The sequence below is a fragment of the Pseudorca crassidens genome, chromosome 5 (assembly GCF_039906515.1).
Source record: "Pseudorca crassidens isolate mPseCra1 chromosome 5, mPseCra1.hap1, whole genome shotgun sequence".
In the NCBI taxonomy this organism is placed as follows: Eukaryota; Metazoa; Chordata; class Mammalia; order Artiodactyla; family Delphinidae; genus Pseudorca; species Pseudorca crassidens.
The window spans coordinates 32,598,481-32,621,117 of NC_090300.1; the positions used below are offsets into that span (position 1 = coordinate 32,598,481).

Here is a 22,637-nt window from a genome sequence, read left to right on the forward strand (position 1 = left end):
AACATCCAAGGAGTCTCTGAGGTGCTGGCAGTGTTCTAATTCTTGACCTGGCTTGTGGTTTGTTTTACAGGAATTCGTTTGCTACTTTTCTGTTTATATATTATTTTAAACAAGAAAAATATTTTAAAATAGAAAGTACTTGCTCATCATTTAGGAGAATTCCCTCAGCTGTATCTTCAATGGCTACAGAAGGTCACCATATTTTATAGTAGATATTAGTAGTAAGTCTTTGTCCTATTAATATGATATATTTAGGAAAATAATCACCCTAAAACATGGTAACGGTCTACCAGTGATTGAAGTAGGTTTAACAGTTCCCATGCCCCAAATACTATTCATTTGGAAGTGGAAGAGAAGGGACAGGGTGAAGGGAGAACATTGTAGGGATGAAATATATCTTTCTTGGTAATATATATCGAATTAGAATAATTTATTATTTCTTTCTTGTTGGTAAGTATGATTGAACATTTAGATTAGAATACAGGAGAGCAGACTGAAAACTAGGAACACTGAAAAAAATTAATTAGCATTATTTAATAAAAATTAAATATTTGAATCAAAACCACTTAAATAATTTTAAATTGAGTATCTTAAAGAGGTTAGCAGTATACAATCTATTGGAATAGTGGGGTGATGTGACTTTTGTTTTTATAATCTTTGTAGGAAGATTGTTAACATTCTTTAGACCTGGGAATCTGCTGAATTAAATTTTTTCATTAGCCCATTTGGTCTGAAGAAATAATACCAATAATGTCATGTTTCCACTCCCCATTGGTGTCATTGTTATGGATTATGTATCTAAATTTCTATTTATACTTTTATCTGACAATAATGACTTAAAAAGTTGTTGGGAATGTGGTAGTTATTTAAAATTCTTTAGTATCTTTTAACTAATTCTAATTTATATGGCTTGTTTCAAACCTTATTATTTGTTCAGAGATTATCAGTGGAAGGAGCAAGAAAAAGGTAGGGTAAAAAGTATGAATTGTAGAGCACGCTGTGGTTTGACGTTCCACATGCATTTTGAGACTCACTGCATTTCTAAACCTGTCTTAAAGCATAGACTACTGCTCAGACTCTGCTGCTCTGTGTGACCTTCAAGATTGTAAGTTCTCAGATGATAGGCTTCTGGGATTAGCCTTGACTGATTTTGGAGAGGCCTAAATTCTTACCACATAAAAATCCTCAGTAGAGAAAGATACCATACCAGTTAGAAATGAAAAACACTGACACTCCAAAATGGGCCATGGGTGACAACAGTTGGTTTAATTTGATTTAATTTATTTTAAAAACAGAATGTCTTTTATTTGAATACTGAATACATTATGTTAGTACACAGAGTATGCTGAGAATGGAATTTTTTAAGGAAAAAATAGCAGCAGCAATACAATTAAAATGGAAAAAACGTAGTTCCTAATAATTTTTTAATATAACATGAATGACAAATAGATATGTCAGCATTCTGTGAAGTCCACTTAGGGCATTACATTATCTGATAAACTGTAGTTTAATTTAAATTTACTGCAGATGAATATTTGGAACTGGAGTGTATTTGGAATTTTTTTCTCTTGGAAAACAGGATTTTATTGTGGGGTGCTCTATTTTATCACAATAAGAATTATTTTCAAAGCAAATAATCTCTAAGATACTGAAGTATTCAGTTTATTTGGATAGTAAACTTTTATATATTAAAAGTTTCAAAGCCTAAGGTAAGCAAGCAACAAGTCAATAAAATCACAACTCAGTTCTAACATTTTCATGCAGCATCATTCACTATGAAATGCAAGAAGACAATGTTGAAGTGAAATGACGTCTAACATAAATTACATCAGTGTGATCAAACATATACAGAAATACAAATTCTAGTAAATATAAAAAATTTTTGATTTTTTAACATCTCAGACAAATTTTATTTATAAGCCACATGCCTAAAACCAAAATATGGAGAGATTGAAAATAACCCTCTTCTCTTTTCAGCAGTTGCCCACTGCTTTGAGTGTATAAGGACTTGGGAGAGGGAGAGGGAGTCACGATGTTGTGGGTGGTCCCAAGTAATGCTTTTGTTGGGTCTCCTTCTTTCTCCAGAAGAGCTCTGGGGCAGCCTTCATGTTATCTGTCCACTCACGCCTATAGTACTGGCCTCAGTCTACTGTGTTATTATTATTATTTTTTTAAATTTTTGGCCGCGTTGGGACTTCCTTGCTGTCTGAGGGCTTTCTCTACTTGTGGCGAGCAGGGCTACTCTTCGTTGTGGTGAGCAGGGGCTACTCTTCGTTGCAGTGTGCGAGCTTCTCATCGTGGTGGCTTCTCTTGTTGCGGAGCATGGGCTCTAGGCACTCAGGCATAAGTAGTTGCAGCACGCGGGCTCAGTAGTTGTGGCGCCCGGGCTTTGTTGCTCCGCGGCATGTGGGATCTTCCCGGACCAGGGATGGAACCCATGTCCCCTGCAGTGGCAGGCAGATTCTTTAATCACTGTGCCACCAGGGAAGCCCTGCTGTGTTATTGTATACTGGAATACATCAGCAGCAGCAAGGCAAAGAGCAAGGCCTGAACTCAAAAATCTGTTGTAAGACAGTTCTTTAGGAATGGTGTCTTACCCTCCTACACTCCACCTGTTCTCTCCCTCCCCGTGGAGTTCTTGTAGTCTTTAAAAAAATTTTGATTTTGCAAGTAATCAGAAATGCAGATTAACTCAGATAACTTCAAATAATTGACTAAGACTAAAAAGCTTTATTACAATTCTGTTGATGGATACTGTGTACACCCATTAATGTAGTGGGGATACAAATTGGTAAAACCTTTCTTGAAAGTACCTTTCTAAGAAGTTTTGCAATATGTATAAAGAATCTTAAAGAAGTTTATAATAAAGATTCTAAACCCTTTTAGACCCAACCCCCTTTTTGTAGTATGTTTTGTAATACTTGTTTTACTATACTGAAAAGAAATTTATAGGTAACATAATCTACTTACACACATAAGAAAAATATGCTTTAACTATAATATAAAGGAAGTTCATTTGTGATAAAAAATAGCTTGATATTTACATGCTAAAAAATATGTAAACCCTCAGATACAACTGTAGTAGACCGTAGTCAGATGCTTGTATCTGTAGTTAGATCACTTGTGAATGCATTGACTACAAGTAAAGACTGACACAGGGATGTTGTGTTGGTAACTTAGATTCCATGAGAAGTACATGCAGCTGCTATTTCTGATTCTACATCATGGCTCACAAAATAACAAACCAAATGAAAAATCCTTGCTCTGGTTGCATGGCTTTTCATTCACAAACAGAACAAAAAGTCACTGAACACTTCTCTCTCAGGAGCTGTGATAGATACTCCAGGGGTTTTGGCCTTCATAAAGCAAAATGTCTACTAAAGTACACACGAGGTAGTAATTGCTCTGTCATGTTCTATGCCATTGATATTATGCAGCGCCTAGTGTGTAGTTTGGTGAAGGAATTTTCTTTTTTTTTCGTTTTGAATTTTAGAATTTTATTTTTTTATACAGCAGGTTCTTATTAGTTATCCATTTTATACATATTAGTATACATATGTCAATCCCAATCTCCCAGTTCATTCCACCACACCCGGCCCCGCCACTTCCCCCTTGGTTTCCATACGTTTCTTCTCTACATCTGTGTCGCTATTTCTGCCCTGCAAACCGGTTCATCTGTACCATTTTTCTAGGTTGCACATACATGCATTAATACATGATATTTGTTTTTTTCTTTCTGACTTACCTCACTCTGTATGATAGTCTATAGATCCATCCACATCTCTACAAATGACCCAATTTCGTTCCTTTTTATGGCTGAGTAATATTCCATTGCATATATGTACCACATCTTCTTTTGCCATTCGTCTGTCGATGGGCATTTAGGTCGCTTCCATGACCTGCCTATTGTAAATAGTGCTGCATTGAATGTTGGGGTGCATGTGTCTTTTTGAATTATGGTTTTTCTCTGGGTATGTGCCCAGTAGTGGGATTGCTGGGTCATATGGTAATTCTATTTTTAGTTTTTTAAGGAACCTCCGTACTGTTCTCCATAGTGGCTGTATCCATTTACATTCCTACCAACAGTGCAAGAGGGTTCCCTTTTCTCCACACCCTTTCCAGCATTTGTTGTTTGTAGATTTTCTGATGATGCCCATTCTAACTGGGGTGAGGTGATACCTCATTGTAGTTTTGATTTGCATTTCCTAATAGTGATGTTGAGCAGCTTTTCATGTGCTTCTTGGCTATCTGTATGTCTTTGGAGAAATGTCTGTTTATGTCTTCTGCCCATTTTTTGATTGGGGTTTTTTTTTTTTTAATATTGAGCTGTATGAGCTGTTTATATAGTTTGGAAATTAATCATTTGTCTGTTGATTCGTTTGCAAATATTTTCTCCCATTCTGCGGGTTGTCTTTTCGTTTTGTGTGTACTTTGCTTTAGAGAGGCTTTTTAAAGTTTCATTAGGTCCCATTTGTTTATTTTTGTTTTTATTTCCATTACTCTAGTAGGTGGATCAAAAAAGATCTTGCTGTGATTTATGTCAGAGTGTTCTTCCTATGTTTTCCTCTAAGAGTTTTATAGTGTCTGGTCTTACATTTAGGTCTCGAACCCATTTTTTTTTTTTTGCGGTACACGGGCCTCTCACTGCTGTGGCCTCTCCCGTTGTGGAGCACAGGCTCCAGACGCACAGGCTCAGCGGCCATGGCTCATGGGCCCAGCCGCTCCGCGGCATGTGGGATCCTCCTGGACCACGGCACAAACCTGTGTCCCCTGCATCGGCAGGCAGACTCTCAACCACTGCACCACCAGGGAAGCCCTCGAACCCATTTTGAGTTTATTTTTGTGTGTGGTGTTAGGGAGTTTTCTAATTTCATTCTTTTACATGTAACTGTCCAGTTTTCCCAGCACCACTTATTGAAGAGACTGTCTTTTCTCCATTGTATATCCTTGCCTCTTTTGTCATAGATAAGTTGACCAAAGGTGTGTGGGTTTATCTCTGGGCTTTCTGTCCTGTTCCATTGATCTATATTTCTGTTTTTGTGCCGGAACCATATTGTCTTGATTACTGTAGCTTTGTAGTATAGTCTGAAGTCAGGGAGTCTGATTCCTCCAACTTTGTTTTTTTCCCTCAAGACTGTTTAGGCTATTTGGGGTCTTTTGTGTCTCCATAAAAATTTTAAGACTTTTTGTTCTAGTTCTGTAAAAAATGCCATTGGTAATTTGATAGGGATTGCATTGAATCTGTAGATTGCTTTGGGAGTGTAGTCATTTTCACAATATTGATTCTTCTAATCCAAGAACATGGTATATCTCTCCATCTGTTGGTATCATCTTTAATTTCTTTCATCAGTGTCTTATAGTTTTCTGCATACAGGTCTTTTGTCTTCCTAGGTAGGTTTATCCTAGGTATTTCATTCTTTTGTTGCAATGGTAAATGGGAGTGTTTCCTTAATTTCTCTTTCAGATTTTTCATCATTAGTGCATAGGAATGCAAGAGTTTTCTGTGCATTAATTTTGTATCCTGCAGTTTTTCCAAATTCATTGATTAGCTCTAGTAGTTTTCTGGTGGCATCTTTAGGATTCTCTGTGTATAGTATCATGTTATCTGCAGACAGTGCAGTTTTACTTCTTCTTTTCCAATTTGTATTCCTTTTAATTCTTTTTCTTCTGTGATTGCCGTGGCTAGGACTTCCAAAACTATGTTGAATAATAGTGGCTAGAGTGAACATCCTTGTCTCATTCCTGATCTTAGAGGAAACGCTTTCAGTTTTTCACTATTGAGAATGAAGTTTGCTGTGAGTTTGTCATATATGGCCTTTATTATGTTGAGGTAGGTTCCCTCTACCTACCTCAAAAACTCTCTGGAGAGTTTTTATCATAAATGGGTGTTGAATTTTGTCAAAAGTGTTTTCTGCATCTTTTTCTGAGATGATCATATGGTTTTTATTCTTCAGTTTGTTAATATGGTGTATCACATTGATTGATTTGTGTATATTAAAGAATCCTTGCATCCCTGGGATAAATCCCACTTGATCATGGTGTATGATCCTTTTAATATGCTGTTGGATTCTGTTTGCTGGCATTTTGTTGAGGATATTTGCATCTATATTCATCAGTGATATTGGTCTGTAATTTTCTTTTTTTGTAGTATCTCGATGTGGTTTTGGTATGAGGGTGATGGTGGCCTCATAGAATGAGTTTGGGAGTGTTCCTTCCTCTGCAATTTTTTGGAAGAGTTTTAGAAGGATGGGTGTTAGCTCTTCTTTAAATGTTTGATAGAATTCACGTGTGAAGCCATCTGGTCCTGGACGTTTGTTTGTTGGAAGATTTTTAATCACAGTTTCAATTTCATTACTTATGATTGGTCTGTTCTTATTTTCTGTTTCTTCCTGGTTCAGTCTTGGAAGGTTATACCTTTCTAAGAATTTGTCCATTTCTTCCAGACTGTCCATTTTATTGGTATAGGGTTGCTTATAGTAGTCTCTTATGTTGCTTTATATTTCTGCAGTGTCTGTTGTAATTTCTCCTTTTTCATTTCTCATTTTATTGATTTAAGTCCTCTCCCTCTTTTTCTTTTTTTAAAACTTTTATTTATTTATTTAGTTATTTTTTATGGCTGCATTGGGTCTTTGTTGCTGCGCACGGGCTTTCTCTAGTTGTGGTGAGCAAGGGCTACTCTTCGTTGTGGTATGTGGGCTTCTCTTTGTGGTGGCTTCTCTTTGTTGTGGAGCACCGGCTCTAGGCACGTAGGCTTCAGCAGTTGTGGCACTTGCGCTCAGTAGTTGTGGCTTGCCAGCTCTAGAGTGCAGGTTCAGTAGCTGTGGCACATGGGCTTAGCTGCTGTGCAACAGGTGGGATCTTTCCGGACCATGGCTTGAACCCATGTCCCCTGCATTGGCAGGCAGATTCGTAACCACTGTGCCACCAGGGAGGCCCTCCTTCTTTTTCTTGATGAGTCTGGCTAAATGTTTATCAATTTTGTTTGTCTTCTCCAAGAACCAGCTTTTAGTTTTATTGATCTTTGCTATTGTTTTCTTTGTTTCTATTTCAGTTATTTCTGCTCTGATCTTTATGATTGCTTTCCATCTGCTAACTTTGTGTTTTGTTTGTTCTTCTTTCTCTAGTTCCTTTAGGTGTAAGGTTAGATTGTTTATTTGAAATTTTTCTTATTTCTTGAGGTAGGCTTGTATTGCTATAAACTTCCCTCTTAGAACTGCTTTTGCTGCATCCCATAGGTTTTGGATTGTGTTTTCGTTGTAATTTGTCCCTAGATATTTTTTGATGTCCTCTTTGATTTCTTCAGTGATCTCTTGGTTATTTAGTAACATATTGTTTATCCTCCATGTGTCTTTGTTTTTTACGTTTTTTTCCCTGTAATTGATTTCTAATCTCATAGCATTGTGGTCAGACAAGATGCTTGATATGATTTCAATTTTCTTAAATTTACTGAGGCTTGATTTGTGACCCAAGATGTGATTAATCCTGGATAATGTTCTGTGTGCACTTGAGGAGAAAGTGTAATCTGCTGTTTTTGGATGGAATGTTCTATAATATCAATTAAATCTGTCTGGTCTGTTGTGTCATTTAAAGCTCGTGTTTCCATATTAATTTTCTGTTTGGATGATCTGTCCATTGGTGTAAGTGAGCTGTTAACGTCTCCCACTGTTATTGTGTCACTGTCGATTTCCTCTTTTATAGCTGTTAGCAGTTGCCTTATGTATTGAGGTGCTCCTATGTTGGGTGTATATATATTTATAATTGTTATATCTTCTTCTTGGATTGATCCCTTGATCCTTATGTAGTGTCCTTCTTTGTCTCTTGTAATGTTCTTTATTTTAAAGTCTGTTTTATCTGATATGAGTATTGCTACTCCAGCTTTCTTTTGAAGATATTTTCTCGGATCCTTTCTCTCTCTCTTCTCCTTCTGGGACCTGTATAATGTGAATATTGGTGCATTTTATGTTGTCCCAGAGTTCTCTAAGGCTGTCTTCATTTCTTTTCATTCTTTTTTCTTTATTCTGTTCCGTGGCAGTGAATTCCCCCATTCTGTCTTCCAGGTCACTTATCTGTTCTTCTGCCTCACTTATTCTGCTATTGATTCCTTCTAGTGTATTTTTCATTTCAGTTATTGTATTGTTCAACTCTGTTTTTCTTTAATTCTTCTAGGTCTTTGTTAAACATTTCTTGCATCTTCTTGATCTTTGCCTCCATTCTTTTTCCGAGGTCCTGGATCATCTTCACTATCATTATTCTGATTTCTTTTTCTGGAAGGTTTCCTATCTCCACTTCATTTAGATGTTTTTCAGGGGTTTTATCTTGTTCCTTTATCTGGTACATAGCCCTCTGCCTTTTCATCTTGTCTATCTTTCTGTGAATGTGGTTTTTGTTCCACAGACTGTTAGGACTGTAGTTCTTCTTGCTTCTGCTCTCTCCCCTCTTGGTGAAGGAATTTTGCAGTAACTTGTTCTGCTTTCTCTGTGAGTATTATCATTAACGTTATCATTGGAACCTTTTTTTTTTTTTTTTTTTGCAGTTGTGAAATTGTGTTTGTCTTGTTACGAGGAATGTAACTTTAATTTTTGCCTCTCTGATTTTGGTCTCTTTGAATTAGTTTTGAGCCACTGATCCTAAGGTGAATGATACAACATGATACTAACAATAAATACTTAACAAAAGTAAATGCTGTAGCAGAAGTGAAGTAACAGTATATTTGCTAAGATTTGGAAGCATCCCATTAACTGTTACCCAAGGGAAATTGAACAGCACAGCTCTGCTAGCATAGAGTTGTGTTGTGGGATTTTTGTAGAAAATTTTATTAATTTTGGGAAATGCATGTGAGCAAACCACCTGTAGATCACTAGAGACCACCTTTTAAGAATTACTGTTTTAATTTCTTTCACATCAAGCAAACAAGACTGATGATTTATGCTGTGAATAGGAGGCATGGCTGTTCCTTTTGTTGGAAAGAAACTGGTCTCACTGTAAATTAATATGTCATCAGTTATTGAGATTTTGTGTTTTGTTGTTGTTTGTTTTTGTTTTTTGCCACACGGCATGCGGGATTCTAGTTCCCCAAGCAGAGATCAAACCCACGTCCCCTGCAGTGGAAGTGCAACGTCTTGACCACTGGACCACCAGGGAAATCCCTTGAGTGCTTTTTTATGTGAAGTGCTATGCAGAGTTCTTTTCTGTATGTGCTGTTTTATTTAATCCTTTAGCTTTGCAGGGTGGAAAGTTCTTATTCATAAATCAGTTATCTAAGGTTATGAAATCCAAGCTATACAAAAAAATATGTTGGTGAAACAATATTACAAAAAGGACTACTTAGTGTTTCATTAATAAATATTCGTGGATCTGGATATTAATGAACTTTATACTAGATTAAAGAGAATGACAGAATGACGGGTTCAGTGACTTAAGATTAGAGTTTATTTTAAATATTCAAAATAGAAAATGTAACATTTACATACTAGATAATTTTATGAAATGATTCCTTTATTGAATTTGAAGTTTATGCTTTGGAGCTATGTCTTTTAAGATCTTAGGATAGTAATCTGGTTTTTGGAGGGGAATTTAGTAATATTATATATTTCATTTAAATTTGTACGATTTTGAAATTTTAAAAAAAATTTTTATTTTTGCCATGCCATGTGGCTTGTGGGATCTTTGTTCCCCAGCCAGTGATCGAACCCGGGCCCCCTGCAGTGGAAGTTTGGTGTCCTAACCACTGGACTGACAGGGAATTCCCTGTACTATTTCAGTTTTAGATATATACTTACCTCTTCAGGATATTTACTGTGATTACCAGCTGTTTGTGCGTTATAGGTTGCTTGTTGGGAAAGTTTTAAAAGAGAGGAATTGCTTAAGCAATACAGGAGTTAGTCTTGTCAGTGTCTAGGTTAGACACAGAAGCTGTCTTGGTATATTGTGTTGTGGTTTTAAAAAATTGCTCTGCATTCATAGAGATTGACATAAATCTGGCTTATAAGAAATATACTTGTTTTACAGAGGCATGTTAAGTATTTATAAATGTATTCTGTTTATATTAACGTTAACTACTAAGAATGAAAATCTGACTTTGGAAATACTGATGAACACCGACATATTAAGAATAGCTAGCCTAGCTCTAACCTGAGTTCTTTGGACTATTCTAAGTGTCTTGAATAATAGAACTTTTTAAAAAAGTATGTAATCTGTATGCTCTCATTAATGAAACATTGAAAAAACATTTATTTATAGTTACTTTTTTTTGTTTGTTTGCTGTACGTGGGCCTCTCACCGTTGTGGCCTCTCCCGTTGTGGAGCACAGGCTCCGGACGCGCAGGCTCAGCGGCCATGGCTCACGGGCCCAGCCGCTCCGCGGCACGTGGGATCCTCCTGGACCGGGCACGAACCCATGTCCCCTGCATTGTCAGGTGGACCCTCAACGACTGCGCCACCAGGGAAGCCCCTATAGTTACTTTTGAACTATATTAGTATATTTCCTTCCATCTTTAATTTCTTTCTTTCTTTTGTTCTTTCAGTTTTGTTGAGATATAATTGACATCCAGCACTGTATAAGTCATACAGCATAATGATTTGACTTACATACATCATGGAATGATCACCACAGTAGATTTAATGAAAATTTGTTATCTCATATTGACACAATATTAAAGAAATAGAAAAAATATACATTTTTTTCCTTATGAGAACTCTTAGGATTTACTCTCTTAACAACTTTCATATATAATGTATAGTAGTGTTAGTTATTTTCATCATGTGTACATTACATCTCTAGTACTTATTCATCTTATAACTGGGAGGTTATACTTTGGACTAACTTCATCTAATTCCCCCTTCCTCCCTTTCCCTCTCCCAGCCTCTGGTTTTCCAGCCTAAATTTCCATGCATTAGATTGTACGTATGATTTTTCCCTTTTTTACAGTTAACAGAATTCTAATTATACTTTTTGTACTGCTTTACATTTTACTCTATCCATATCATCTATAAACATGTCCATAGTATTGTACACGTATGACAGACTTCAGTATAAATAGCTGCTTAATATGCCATCAAATGGGTATATCATTGTTTGTTTAACTATTTCTTGATATTTGGACCGTTAGGTTATTTGCAAGTTTGTCACGTTTGTATGTTTTTGCTTTGTGTATGAAAATTTTCCTGAATTGAAGTTTTTAAATAGGTAAATTACTGGGTTAGTAAGTTTAAAAAGTTTTCAAGGCTCAGTGCATATTTGCAAATATTTTCTAAAGGCTATTTAGAGTGCCTCCTCCTCCTCCTCCTCCTCCTCCTCTCCCTCGCCTCCCCACTCCTCCTCCCCTCCTCCTCCACTCCTCCCCCCTTCCTCCCCTCTCCTCCCCCTCCTCCTCCCCTCTCCTCCCCCTCCCCCTCCCCTCCCCCCCTTTTTTGCCACACGACACTCCTCCCCCCCCCCACACACACACCACGCGGCATGCAGGATCTTATTTCCCCTACCAGGGATCAAAACTATGCCCTCTGCAGTGGAAGCGTGGATTTGTAACTACTGGATTGCCAGGGAAGCCCTCACCTTCTATTTTAAGAGGATAAATTTGAATGTTATTTCAATATAAATGATAAGGTATACAGTACTGTTTTAGCAGTTATTCTTTAATAATTAGTAGAATTACTTTAGAGAGACCTTTTACATGGAATTACAGTAATTCAGATAAAATAACCATCTTTAACAAGTGGAGTTCTATATTCAGTTTTTCAGTGTTCAGTATAATGCATACTTCATTGTAAACAAATCAGCAAACAAGGCTGGTTTCTTGTCTTTGAACAGTAGAAGTGGGGGGAGGGGAAGGACAGAAACCCAGATAAATCAAAATCCCGTCACTTAAATTGTCTGTTATTGAAACCTGAGGGTTGAGATAATAAATGTGGTGTTCATGATAAGTGCACTGCCCCTTCCAGTTCTTTTATGAACATTAACCTGTCTTCTAGCTATATCTTATAATAGTAAAGAAATAAATACTAGGTAAATACTGTTGCATTTAATATTTTTAAAATATTCACTTTCAATCTCTCTTAAATTTTTCTTCCATGATTTTCCAAAGAAGTTTTTGTGTGAACTACTTGTTCATCTGTCTAACAGGTTTATGTTGGTTTCTACTTATCACTTGATTGAAAGAAGTAAAATCCTGTAGTTCTGCTGGCACATTGCTAGGGAAGTTGAGAATATCTAAACCCTTTCCTCTCTTTCTGCTAGTGAACAATTGACAGGATATGGGTTTGTAATTACAGTCTAAGTGTTTAGTTGAGCTAATTGTCACTACTGAAGTTCCTGTGCCCTCTGATAGCTTCCTTGAAAAGTTGTTTTCATAAGTAGTTTCATGCTTGTCCTCAGCCTTTGATCATTTGCCTAATGCTCAAACAAAAGAGTGATACCAGACTGAGGTACCCTCTTGTAGTCTTGTGCTTGCTGTACTAGGTTAACCCTGTGCTAGAGTCACCCTGTGAAGGATTGTTGTGCTAAGGCAACCCTGTGAAGAACATTTCCTTTAAAAGAAGGAAAAAAAAAAAAGGTAAAGAAAAAATAATTATAGAGTATGTTAATTGCTTGGAAATAAATCTTACTTCTGTCCTGGCTCTTTGTGTTACCTGGCTAATTTACTTGATTCATCTGGGCCTTAGTTTCCTTATCTTTAAAATAGGAAGGGTCTGTCACTCCTAAGGTACCTTCCAACCTGAAACTCTGAGTTACTTCTCAGGCTGGACTCTTGTGTGTGATGCTCCTATAAAATAAGGGTGACTAAGGGAAATAGGAACCAGAACTAGAATATATTTATTTTCAATTATGTAGCAGTAATTTCATTTTCTTCAGAATATCTTTATAAAAGATTTATCTGTTACCACGTGGTTTGTTACCTTATTTGTTTAGCAACAGTGTCAGTTTTAGATCAGATAAAGGACATACTATTTTTAATTACAGCACAGCACATTTTGTAAGTATACCCCCTCTCTCAATACTTACCTTAAAAGTTATGTGTACAGGGGTGGGATAGGGAGGATGGGAGCGAGGCTCAGGAGGGAGGCTCAAGAGGGAGGGGATATGGGAACATATGTATACGTATGGCTGATTCATTTTGGTGTACAACAGAAACTAACAGTATTGTGAGGCAATTATACTCCAATAAAGATCTATTAAAAAAATATTGTACAGTACAGAGAAATACAGCCATTATTTTGTAATAACTTCAAATGGAGTGTAATTGAGTATAATATATAAAAACATTGAATCACTATGTTGCACATCTGAAACATTATATTGTAAATAAACTATACATCAATTTAAAAAAATAAAATTAAAGGTTAAAAAAAGAAAAAAATGTATATGTATACATATAGCTGATTCACTTTGCTGTACAGTAGAAACTAACACATTGTAAAGCAACTATACTCCAATAAAATTTTTTTTTAAAAAGTGTTATGCAAGAAGCTCTTAAGTGCTACAAGTTACCCTGTAGTTTTTTGTTTTGTTTTGTTTTTTAAAGGAATTTTAAAATTAAGTAATTTTTGCCTGAGTTGGGGCTTCGTTGCTGCGCGCGGGCTTTCTCTAGTTGCGGCGAGTGGGGGCTACTCTTCGTTGCGGTGCGCAGGCTCCTCATTGCAGTGTCTTCTCTTGTTGCGGAGCATGTGCTCTAGGCACGCAGACTTCAGTAGTTGTGGCGCACGGCCTTAGTTGCTCCGCGGCATGTGGAATCTTCCCAGAGCAGGGCTCGAACCCATGTCCCCTGCATTGGCAGGCGGATTCTTAACCACTGTGCCACTAGGGAAGCCCTGTTTTGTTTTGTTTTTTTTAAAACTATGGACTTCATTTAATAATAGTACATTGGTTCATCAGTTGTATCAAATGTGTTGCACTAATATGAGGTAATAATAGGGGAAGCTGTGGGGGAGACTTTTCTGCTCAGTTTTTCCAGAAACTAAAACTGCTCTAAAAACAATTCTATGAATTATTTTTTAAAAACTGTAAATCATCAAGACATAGAGGAATGAGGCATCTCTTAACTTGGGGGGCCATTTTTTCTTTCTAAAATGTTAGAACTGGTGCACCTCTCTTTCTTTACTGATTAGAAAGGAACTAGGAGGAATTGAGAAGAGAACCATTATTCTCCTGTATCAGACAGAAATAAAAGTGAATTGTAGCCATCAGTTCCTTTATGCATACTCTAAGCTGGGAAATACAGGAGAAAAAAGATCCTTCTTTAACTTTTCTGCCAGGTAATAGATGGCTTATGTTCTTTTTTTTATTTTTTTAATTTTTTATTGGAGTATGGTTGCTTTACACTGTTGCGTTAGCCTCCACTTCATAACAAAATGAATCAGCCATACACTCCCCTGTAGTTTTAGTTAGACTACCCCATCAGTATGTTTAGTAAGGGTCTTGAAAACTAAGAGCCAATTATACTGGCCTTACATTCCTCTGATTGGTTAGGGGGCTAAAGTTTTCTTGACTTAGAGCTTCTTTTACCCTTCAAGAATTAGCCAAAGATAACATAGCCAAATACAGGAAACACTATTGATTGTCAGGTAGAAATGTATGGGAAATTATGTTCATTATTGTTTTAAATACAGACTACAGTTAGGTCTAGTTGAATTGTGGAGACCCCATTAATCCTTTGAGAAATAGTAGGAATTGTCCTAGAGCAGGGGTTCTGAAACTGGACAGTGTGAAATCCCCCCCTATAAGATGCTTTTGAAATTTGTAGGGGGTGATATTGTTGTACCTGTTGCTGATACAGTGACTGGGGGAGGTGCTACTATTATGTAATGGTTAAAAGTCTTACTATTATCTGAGCCTAGATCTGAACTTTATTTATTTACATAAAAATATAATACACAGCATTTTTTACATGATTTTTTTTTTTTTTTTTTGCGGTACGCGGGCCTCTCACCGTTGTGGCCTTTCCCGTGGCGGAGCACAGGCTCCGGCCGCGCAGGCTCAGCGGCCGTGGCTCACGGGCCCAGCTACTCCGCGGCATGTGGGATCTTCCCGGACCGGGGCACGAACCCGTGTCCCCTGCATTAGCAGGCGGACTCCCAGCCACTGTGCCACCAGGGAAGTCCTACATGATTTTAATACATTAATTTTGGAAGATATAAACTTGGAAGATAAAGATTTGTAAAATCAATGGCACCAGTGGCTTTTATGGCATTTGATCAGTCTGCATTTGTAGTTGTCACATCCATGGTGATTCTATGTATAGATTCAAACCTCTGACTACTTCATTGTGTAGGGGTATGGTTATGTCCAAGTATTCACATACTGAAATATACAGTCTTATTTTCTTTTATTTTCCCTTTATATTATAATTAGGACATTATATGAGTATATTTTGAAATTGGCTATATATGTATGTAAATTATATGAATAATTTCATTTCAGATTTTTAAAGTATTTGTAAAATACTTATTTAGAAAGAATATTGAATATGAAGATTGACAACCAGTCTCTTAGGTAGTATTTAACTTAAAGTACTTTGAAAACCTTGAGAAGTGGTCTAATAAAAGTGCTTTTATTAAAGTGACACACAAGTACAGCCTATATGTTAAGCTGTAATTACATGGTATATGTCTACCTGTAGTGTTTATAAAGTCTGACAACCATTCTAACTCAGTTATTAGTAACTTATTAATATGGTAATATCAAGGTAGAAATTTATGTACCTAGACATAACCTTACATTACAGTTCACTTTCAGTATCTACAGAGGTTTGGTTCCAGGAGCCCTCACAGATACCAAAATCTGCTGATGCTCAAGTCCCTCATATAAAATGGTGTAGTATAAATGAATAAATACAGTCATACTGTGTCTGTGAAATTTTGATACGTGGTTGGTTGAATCTGCGGATGTGAAAGCCATGGATACAGAGGGCCTACTGTATTCCCTTTGATAATTCACTCCTTTTTGAGAAAAACATTTCTAGGTCTCATTTAAACACAGTATAGCTTTTCAAGCATCATCAGTATTTTGATGAATCATTAGAATCTTTCTGATGATTTTATGTCAAAAAGTTGATAATTTCAACATGAGAATTTTGTCCTTGAAATAGAAGATAGAGGGATAAACAGCAAGGTCCTACTATACAGCACAGGGAACTATATTCAATATCCTATGATAAACCATAAAGGAAAAGAGTATGAAAAAGAATGTACTTGTATGTGTAACTGAATCACTTTGCTGTACAGTAGTAGTTTACACAACATTGTAAATCAACTATACTTCAATAAAATAACTTAAAAAAAATTAAAGATAGGGGGATTGATTTTGGAGATTGGTGTGATGTTGCTTTAATAAGCAAAGAGCATGGTTAACTGTAAAGCTAAAGGATTAAACTTTACGATGCATTTTGAGATGGCAGGAGAGAAATACTTGACCCTTGCAATTTACTTTGCCAGTTCCTAATGCTATTTATTTATTTATTTTTAGCTGCGTCGGGTCTTTGTTGCAGCCTGCAGGTGTCTCTCTAGTTGTGGCACATGGGCTCCAGAGCACGTGGGCTCTGTAGTTGTGGCACGTGGGCTCCAGAGCGCGTGGGCTCTGTAGTTGTGGCACGTGGGATCTTAGTTCCCTGACCAGGGATTGAACCCACATCCCCTGCATTGGAAGGCGGATTCTTAACCACTGGACCACTTGGAAAGTTCCTAAATCACATTTTTAAGGGGGACTTCCCTGGCGGTCCAGTGGTTAACGCTCTGTGCTTCCACAGCAGGGGACATGGGTTCGATTCCTGGTCAGGAACTAAGAGCCCTCATGCTGCGCAGTGTGGCCAAAGGAACAACAACAACAACAACAAAAATCACTTTTTTTTTTTTTTTTGCGGTACGCGGACTTCTCACTGTTGTGGCCTCTCCCGTTGCGGACCACTGGCTCCGGACACACAGGCTCAGTGGCCATGGCTCGTGGGCCCAGCTGCTCCGCGGCATGTGGGATCTTCCTGGACTGGGGCACGAACCTGCGTCCGCTTCATCGGCAGGCAGACTCTCAACCACTGTGCCACCAGGGAAACCCAAAAAATCACTTTTTTAATGATCCAATATAATTGTTCTAGTGATTTGCATAGAATTCGAATTCATTCATTCAGACAGAAGTAAATATGTATTGAGCCAGAAATAGTAGGAGGTTGGGAAGCTCTCACTAAGCAACAAGCTTCAATATAGTGTGCTCCTGCTTTGACATAGATATGCCCTGGTGCTTGAGTGCACAGAAGAGTATTGGGGGTGGATTCCAAGAGTCTAGAAGACTAAGAGTTGGTCAGGACATATGTAGCTGAGGACCACCTAGGGAGAGGGATGATAGGTTAAAGGTAGGAGGCAGGAGAGAGTATGGGAAATGCTGGCAAGTATCAGCAGTTCAGCAAGGCTGGATTAAGGATAGTATGTGTGGGAGTGTTGAATGACATATCTAGAAAGTAAGAAAGGTAGGGGCCCATTAATTCATTCTTGTAATTCATTTTAGGTATGACTACTTCATCAAGAAATTCTTAAATCTGCCATAGTGGTTTTGCCTCTAATACCCAAGAAGTTTAGAATTTGAATCTGGGGAGTTGATGCTGTTGGGTAGTGAGGTGCAGTATGTCTCCTTGAAAAGGTTGTTGCTCTGGGCTCCAGAGTCTCAGGAAGTCTCATCATTTCCAGTTGTCTGGTAAGGGTGAGGTCTCAGAGTTTTTGTTTTTATAGTTTCGTGCTCCTGTATTACTATGGATATTCATCAGGTGATTTGGCTTCAGTTGTGAGAATCTTGCCAAAAATCTATGCTGAAGAAACCAGGGGAGTATACAGGTTTATCTTGATTGTAATTCTGTGACAGTTGGCTGATGTTTCATAAACTCATCTCAGTTTTAAATGCTAACTTTAGTTTGTCCTGTCAGCTTTTGTTGACAACTCCTAACTCATATGTAGTACTTGGTGTTCAGGAGATGGCTTTTCCCTGTTTGTCTTTGCATGGTGGTATTTTAAGGTAAGCAAAGCATGGTCTTTAAAATTAAATGTAGCATGTTTTCGTTCCTCAAATATTTCTTGAATGCCTAATACTTGGAAAGTTGAGAAGCTCCTCCACTGAAGACAGTCTCTAAAGGCTGTTCTGCAGTGATTTGCCTAAAGCGTTTCTAGGATCAGCGACAGTTAATGACATCCGTAGTAACTTTGTGTAATTTTGTTCTTGTCTGTGAAAGTTTATCAGTTTAGAATTTCTACGTATAAACGTATAATGATTTCTCTGTACACTGTGGTGAGAGACAGTATTTTAAGAAGCATGGCACAAGACCTCAAGGAGCTTACAGTCAACGTAATGTGGTTTATTATGGTTAAATGTCTCGGACTCTTTTTATGGTGCTTTAGTAGTCATTATGTAGAGTGTGGTGTTGGGCTCACCCTCTAGAGTTAGACCCAACTTCAAATCCTAGGACTGCTGCTTTTTATCCATGAGATCTCAGATTTTCTAAGTCTCAGGTGCTTCTTGAGGAGTAGTAGTATTACTACAGGGTAGTAGTAAGGATAAAATATAGTAACACATGTAAGACTTTATTAGAATGCTGACACATAGTAAGTACTTACCTTTAGGTGTTATAAATTCTATTATCCTGTGAGCTTTTTTTTTTTTCTTTTTTTTTAATTGTTGGAGTAGGGATAATACTGTTTGGTCTTAAGTTCATTAAACAATTACAAATGGCTACTATCTGCTAATCACTTTTGGCGAAACAAAAGTAGTTGAATATATGTGGCTCACAGCTCAAAAGAACTAACAGTTTTTGAATTAAAAAAATTAATAAATAGCAACAAACATGGAGCTTATTATATTCCAGGCATTCTTTACTCAGTGTTAATAAGTATGCTATGAGGTAGTTACTGTTGTTTTCACCATTTCACAGATAAAGGAATTTAAGTAGGAAGAAGGCATATGATTTGCCCAAGATCTCTCTGCTAGCGAGTGATGGAGCCAGGTTTTACAACTAAGCTGTTAGACTCTGAGAACAAAATATTTAATCGTTGTTCTGTTCTGCCTACAGAAACAAGGCTTGCACATCTGAAAGATTCAGGACCCTTATGACAGTGTCAGTGTGGTGGATCTAGGCTATGGGGGGTAAGACTTAGGAGGGAGGAATCAGTAACGGCCAGGATGTTCAGTAAAGGGAGAAAGCTGTCATTTAGCAGAACTTGCAATGTGTCAGGCTCTCACATATTAGCTCCTTCATTTGTCACCGTGTTCCCAGGAGGAGCATTTTATTATGAATCCCTTTTTTAGTTAATGGAGGCTCAGGAAGTTTAAGTGACTTACCAAAATTCACATAGCTGGTAAATGGTATAGATGGGATTTTTTTTTAATCTTTTATTTTTTTAATTAATTAATTTTATTTATTTATTTTTGGCTGCATTGGATCTTCGTTGCAGTGCACGGGCTTCTCATTGCAGTGGCTTCTCTTGTTGCGGAGCATGGGCTCTAGGCGCGTGGGCTTCAGTAGTTGTGGCACACGGACTTCAGTAGTTGTGGCTCGTGGGCTCAGTAGTTGTGGCTCACAGGCTCTAGAGCGCAGGCTCAGTAGTTATGGTGCGTGGACTTACTTGCTCCGTGGCATGTGGGATCTTCCCGGACCAGGGCTCAAACCTGTGTCCCCTGCATTGGCAGGCATATTAACTGCTGCGCCACCAGGGACGTCCTTAGATGGGATTTAACAAAATCTTTTTTACGAAAATAGCAAACATATACAAAAGCAGAGGAGTAATACAGTGTACTCCTCATCACCCAGATTCAGTGAATACCAACATTTTGCCTCTCATTTCATCTATTTCTGCCACTTTTAAAAACAGTTTTATTGAGGGATGATTGACTTAAAGTAAACTGCACATATTTAAAGTGTATAATTTGATATATTTTGACATATGTACACACCCCTGAAACCATCATCACCATAATCAAGGTAAATAAACATATCCACCACTCCCAAGAGTTTCCTTGTGTCCCTTTGTAATCCCTGCTTCTTACCTTTTCCTTCTTCCCTGCCCTCTCCCACACAAGGCAACCACTGATCTGTCACTATAGACGAGTTTACCTTTTCTAGACTTTTATATAAATGGAGTCATACAGTATGTACTCTTTTTGTCAGGCTTCTTTCACTCAGCGTAATTATTTTGAGATTCATCCACATTGTTGAATGTGTCTGTAGTGGATTTTTGTTTGTTTTTGCTTTTTTGAGTGTGTAGTATTCTATTGTATGAGTGTACCACTTTTTAAAAAATTCATTCACTTGTTGATGGACATTTGAATTTTTCCCAATTTTTGGCTAGTATAAATAAAGCTGCTATGAACAGTTATATACAAGTTTTTACATGGATATATGCCTTCATTTCATTTGGGCATATATTTAGAAGTGGGATGACTTGATCATATGGTAGGTGTATGTTAAGAAACTGCCAAACTGTTTTCCAAAGCAGCTCTAGTGTTTAACATTCCGATCAGCAGTGTATGAGAGTTCCAGTTCCTCTTCTTCCTTGTCTACACTTAGTATGGTTGGTCTTTTTAATTTTAGCCATGTAAGAGGTGTGTAGTGGTGTCTTACTGTTGTTTTAATTTATATGACTAATGATATTGAGCCCTTTTATCATCCATCTATCTCCTTTGATAGCCTCTGTTCAAATCTTTTGCCATTTTAAAAAAACTGAGCTGTTTTTCTTTTTTTATAAACAAATTTAGGAATTCAAGATTTTCTTTTTTTTTTAATTTTTATTTATTTATTTTCGGCTGTGTTGCATCTTCATTGCTGCGCGTGGGCTTTTCTCTAGTTGCAGTGCGCCGGCTTCTCATTGCGGTGGCTTCTCTTGTGGAGCACGGGCTCTAGGCACATGGGCTTTAGTAGTTGCGGCACGCAGGCTCAGTAGTTGTGGCACATGGGCTTAGTTGCTCCACGGCATGTGGAATCTTCCTGGACCAGGGCTTGAACCCATGTCCCCTGCATTGGCAGGCCAACTCTTAACCACTGCGCCACCAGGGAAGCCCTGAGCTGTTTTCTTATTATTGTATGTTGAGAGTTCTTTATGTATGCTGGATACAAGTTCTTTATATGATTTGTAAGCATTTTCTCCTGTCTGTGGCTTGTCTTTTTATATTATGGACAGTGTCTTCCTTAAGAGCAGAAGTTCTTAGTTTTGGTGATGTTCATTTTATCAATTTTTTATTTTATGAATTGTGCTTATGGTGTCGTATCTAAGAATTCTTTGCCTAATGCAAGATCACAAGCTTTTCTCCTATGTTTTCTTGTAGAGGATTTACAGTTTTAGCGTTTACATTTAGGCCTACAATCCATTTTGAGTTTATAATTTTTGATGTGAGATATGGATTGAGCTTCATTTTCTTAGCATATGGACGTCTAGTAATTCCAGCACCATTTGTTGAAAAAACTTTCTTTTTTCTCATCGAATTACCTTTACATCTTTGTTGAAATCAGCTGCCCATTCACGTTTTCAAAAATGGAATAATTTAAAGCAAATGCCAAGCATAGTGTCATTTTATCCCTATATATACTTCATTATGTGTCTCTGACTGATAAAGACTGGTTTTTAGAAACATAACATTCCATTATTATACCTCACAAAATGAACAGTTTCCTTACAATTATCTGATATTTAATCCATATTTAAATTTCCCAGGTTGTTTCAAATCAGTCTCCAAAGTTGACCAATAAAGGGTTTTTCTCTATCTTCATTGTCTCACATTTGTATATATTTCATGTGTTTCAATCCATGGATGTCGTTATTGTTTTTGATGCCCCAAAATGCTTCAGGTTGGTGTCTGTCTCTTTTGACATGATACTTGAATGTTTTGAATAAATGGGATTTGAACCTTGTTTTGTTTTTTTTAACTTCAGTGCCCATGTTCTTCCCAGGATTATTGTTGTGCTTTCTTGAAGGAAGCCCTTAAGGAATAGATGAGACTTAAATGGTCCAGTTGAAGGGTGCATTTGTTGGAATAGTAGTTTGGTACGGGCAATGTCAACATATCTGTGAACATAGGTCTAGCAGCAGGAGGCAAAAAGCACTTGTGGCACAAGAGCCTGGATTGTGGAGTAGTCAGAGAAGCAAAGGAAAACAGGCCAGAGTCATAGCATAAAGCGCCTTGCCAGCTGGTTTGGGGGATTTGGTCTTTTTAATACTTTGGTGGTGGGTCATGGGACTAAGTTCATGACATTTTGTTTCTCTCGTGAGCTTGATAGAAAATTATTTTTGAAGGAAGGCCCTCTTGATTGCCATTTTTCATGGAGTTTGCCAAGAAAAATTTGGTTGAGAAGCGGATATCAATTCTCTAAGTAAAGTCTGGAGAGAATCCCCTGTTGAGTGGTTGTTAACTGGATTTCTCAGGAGCCTGTACTCCTTAAACCTTTCATCTTTCACATAATAAGTCATATACTTATTATGTTGAATTTGAATCAGTATGGTATATATACATAATTTATGTAGTGATAACCAAAAGTATTTTTAAGTTATGGTGGCTTACTCTTGCTTAACTTAATTGACCTCCTGTTACATTGTTGGCTATATTGAAATCCAAGGACTAATTATGGATTGGTGAGCTTTATCATGTTTTAGTATAAAATTTGGCTAATTAATTCACTAAGTTT

At 37.3% G+C, this 22,637-nt stretch overlaps 1 protein-coding gene across 2 annotated transcripts in view; it reads left to right on the forward strand.

Moving 5' to 3' along the window:
• PIK3CB (phosphatidylinositol-4,5-bisphosphate 3-kinase catalytic subunit beta) overlaps window positions 1-22,637 on the forward strand; it is a 193,211-nt gene that overhangs the window by 66,149 nt on the left and 104,425 nt on the right. The window lies entirely within an intron of this gene.